Here is a 4413-nt window from a genome sequence, read left to right on the forward strand (position 1 = left end):
TCTCCCATCATTATCCATCTTCTGACATTACTTGGGCTGCATCTACACATCAATAAAAAAACGCTCTGAAAATGCTCCAGGGGAAAAAAATGTTTTAAAGGTCACAACGGGAAATTTCAGAGAGTTCTGATTTCAGCTCTACAGTGCCCTCTGGTATCATAGTGTTATAACACATTTAAAACATTTTATTTTTTTAATGTAGCTGAGTCCTTGTTGAAGACACACATGTTTCAGCAGGCCTGACCACTGTGTAATTATTATTTGTACCAACTCGGACCCTGCAGTCATCATCTTTGGTGCTTCTTACTTAGTGTGCCTCTTCCACAAGAGGTCTGGGTGTGGCAACATGAGAATAGGCATTTCCTGCAGTGGCTCCCCAGTTGTAGAATGCTCCCCCCAGGGAGCCTCACCTGGCACCATCATTATATATCATTAGGCAGCCAGCAAAAACGTTACTCTATAACCAGGCCTTTGGCCTTTAGCTATCTGTGGCCTTTTAGGAGGCCTTTTTCGTGTATTGCTTTTCCCCTCTTTGTTTTAATGTATTCAGTGCGTTTTTTCTGGGGAGACACAGGGATACACATACCCCTAAACATTTTGTGATTCTAATTGGTGAAGAATATATATATGTGTGTGTGTGTGTGTGTGTGTGTGTGTGTGTGTGTGTGTTTCTTCTCTTGCATGGTGAATTGTCCGTTCCATTGCTTTGTACTTTTGTCTGTTTACTGTACTGTATTTATTGTCCCCAATTTGAACTATAAAATAGTTGAGTCAAAATGAGAGTACCCCTAAATATTGTTTTAGGAAAAAAAGCACTGAATGTATCTCTGTGTGGGGCTTTTGTCTGACTATTTGTTCGGTTGTGAGTCGCTTTGGGAACTGGCTGTTGTTCTTTTTTTAAAAAGTTCCTGTTATTGCACTGGATATATGCTTCTAAAATTGTCCAACTGGACTAAAGCAGATTGGCTTCATCATCTTCCCTTCCCCCCTAATTGTTTAATGATGTTAGCCACCCTGACTGCTCCATCTTAGAATGGAAAAGCATGTGGGTGGGGAGGAGGGGAATCCTGATAGATAGATAGATAGATAGATAGATAGAGGAGATCTGCGACCCAGGTTCCTTGGGTCCCTGGTGGCATTAGCAATATTTGAGGTACTAGCAGAGCCTAAGCTAAAATGAAATCGGCAAGCCTTTGCCTTTTTCTCCCCTGTTCCTTACTACCTATTGCAAAGAAAATTCATAAGGTGCCCCATAATTCAGCTATAAGAACTTCTGGGAACCTGTTAATTATCTCAACAGGTCAGGAATGTAATGGCATTGGTACCCTTTAGTAACACACTATAATTGCTGGACAGTAAGAAACTCATTTCTTCATTAAGAGGCCAAGTGGATCAAGGGCTGATGTTCAGCATTCTGCTAGAGGCTTGGGGTGGGGGGTGAGTGGTGGTGGGAGGGAGTCCCTGAGATGGGACTGAAGAAGTTTTCACCCAATACCATTTATAGCTAAAGGCTCATTCACACTTCCACTCATCCAACAAAAAAACTGGGGGACACCATGGTGGACATCATCCAAATCACCACTTATATTTTGTGTCAAGTCCTTTATGCTCTACATGTCACGGTCTGGGTTACAGGCAGTCGGAGTCCTGGCTTGGTACGTCAGGACCGAGGTAGAGGTCAGGAAGCAGGAATCAGCAGTCCAGGGTCAGCAGTCCTGGGACCAGGAAGTCAAGGGTTGAAGAGTCAGGAAACCAGGAGTCAGAAATCCAAGAGTCAGGAAGCCAAAGCTTAGCTAGGTGGGTAGCATATTTCTGTGGCAAAGAGCCGGAGGGAAATGCTGGTCTTATATACCCTTCCCGGCCCTTACCACCAGGTGCTACAAGTCTTCTGTCAAGCCTCACCTGTGCGGCTGCGCCTTGCCCTTCCAAGCTAAAATCAGGAAGGCCCCAGTCCTGCGAGACCCTACCAGTCACAGGGCCTGGCTCCTGCAAGCAATCCTGACACTACAGTGAGAGGGGAAAGTATTTGATCCCCTGCTAAATTTTCCCGTTTGTCCTCTGATGAAGAAATGACCAGTCCATAATTTTAATGGTAGGTTTATTGTAGCTGTGAGAGACACAATAACAACAGGAAAAATCCCAGAAACCCAGAAGACAAAAGTCAGAGATTGATGTGCATTATAATTAACTTATTACTTCTACTTATTTCAGGGCAACTAATAATGATGGCCAAAGTTTACTGTTATTTCTTACGTGGCTCCCAGTTAGTAGTAGTTGCAGCTAGCTAGCATTTCTTTTAATGTGAACTTTCTGATTAGACCCATTTATTATTTAGCATCTCCTTCTCTCGCTTCCCCTTGAATATCAGAGCCATTTACAAGTAAAACAGATCTCCTCGTCTCTCATCTGAATCAATATCACAGTTCCCCCACCATCAAACTTACAAAAAGAGCAGCTGATAATCCCCAAACAAGCAAAAACCTAGAGCAGCAAGACCACAAATGAGCAATTGTTTTCCATTCGTGCACTTCCTTCAGATTTCTGGGCTCTCAGAGGCATGAGCCTCATGTGCTATTTCGAGAGATTTTCTGCACCGTTTGTAATTAAGTCTTCTCAAGGCATTCGGGGCTTGAGGGAGAAAAAGTTACAAACAAGAACGTGTCCATCAAGCAGGTTTTTCTGAGCCCTGACAGCTCTAAATGCAGGCAGCTGCAATACAAGCTTGTCCTCAAATCCTTGACAATGACCTTAACCCCGGGGCGAAAGATAATGTAGTTGCTATGGCTGTTCTACAACGAGTGTGTACTGATCAGAGGCTCATGATAAAATATGTATATATCTCTATATTTCCCTTCCTTTGTAGAGTATTGTTGGCTGGTAACTGAAGTGATACCATAACATTATCTCCATGACAGTTCGAATTCCACCTCTCCCCACCCCCTCCCGCTCTCAAAACACAAAACAGCCATAGACCAATCACTCTATAGTGTCTTCTGCATTAACCCTTCAAGACGATGTCTCGGTATAAGAGCTGATTGCAACCCCCTTAAGATGTTCTGCAGTTCATCCTAGAAGAGTAGAGAGGGCTGCCATTACAGCACTTGTTGTTGTTTAGTTGTTTAGTCGTGTCCGACTCTTCGTGACCCCATGGACCAGAGCACGCCAGGCACTTCTGTCCTCAACTGCCTCCCGCAGTTTGATCAAACTCATGCTGGTAGCTTCAAGAACACCATCCAACCATCTCATCCTCTGTCGTCCCCTTCTCCTTGTGTCCTCCATCTTTCCCAACATCAGGGTCTTTTCCAGGGAGTCTTCTCTTCTCATGAGGTGGCCAAAGTATTGGAGCCTCAGCTTCACGATCTGTCCTTCCAGTGAGCACTCAGGGCTGATTTCCTTAAGAATGGATAGGTTTGATCTTCTTGCAGTCCATGGGACTCTCAAGAGTCTCCTCCAGCACCATAATTCAAAAGCATCAATTCTTCGGCGATCAGCCTTCTTTATGGTCCAGCTCTCACTTCCATACATCACTACTGGGAAAACCATAGCTTTTACTATACAGACCTTTGTTGGCAAGGTGATGTCTCTACTTTTTAAGATGCTGTCTAGGTTTGTCATTGCTTTTCTCCCAAGAAGCAGGCGTCTTTTAATTTCGTGACTGCTGTCACCATCTGCAGTGATCATGGAGCCCAAGAAAGTAAATCTCTTACTGCCTCCATTTCTTCCCCTTCTATTTGCCAGGAGGTGATGGGACCAGTGGCCATGATCTTCGTTTTTTTGATGTTGAGCTTCAGACCATATTTTGCGCTCTCCACAATAAAAGGTTCTTTAATTCCTCCTCACTTTCTGCTATCAAGGTTGTGTCATCTGCATATCTCATTTTTGACCACATCCAACTTACCCAGGTTCATGGTTCTTACATTCCAGGTTCCTATGCAATATTTTTCTTTACAGCATTGGACTTTCCTTTCGCTTCCAGGCATATCCGCAACTGAGCGTCCTTTCGGCTTTGGCCCAGCCGCTTCATCAGCTCTGGATCTACTTGTACTTGTCCTTCGCTCTTCCCCAGTAGCATGTTGGACACCTTCTGACCTGAGGGGCTCATCTTCCAGCGTCATAACTTTTATATGCCTGTTGTCTTTGTCCATGGAGTTTTCTTGGCAGGGATACTGGAGTGGCTTGCTGGTTCCTCCTCCAGGTGGATCACGTTTGGTCAAAACTCTCCACTATGACCTGTTCATCTTGGGTGCCCTGCTCGGCATAGTTCATAGCTTCTCTGAGTTATTCAAGCCCCTTCGCCACGGCAAGGCAGTGATCCATGAAGGGGCCCTTACAGCACAATAGTCATAAAACTGAAATTACAGCTTTTTCTAGGGAACAATAATATTGTTTTAAAGGTGCTGGTGAAGCTTCAGT

This window comes from Podarcis liolepis (genome assembly GCF_965112155.1).
Source record: "Podarcis liolepis genome assembly, chromosome: 2".
Classification (NCBI taxonomy): domain Eukaryota; kingdom Metazoa; phylum Chordata; class Lepidosauria; order Squamata; family Lacertidae; genus Podarcis; species Podarcis liolepis.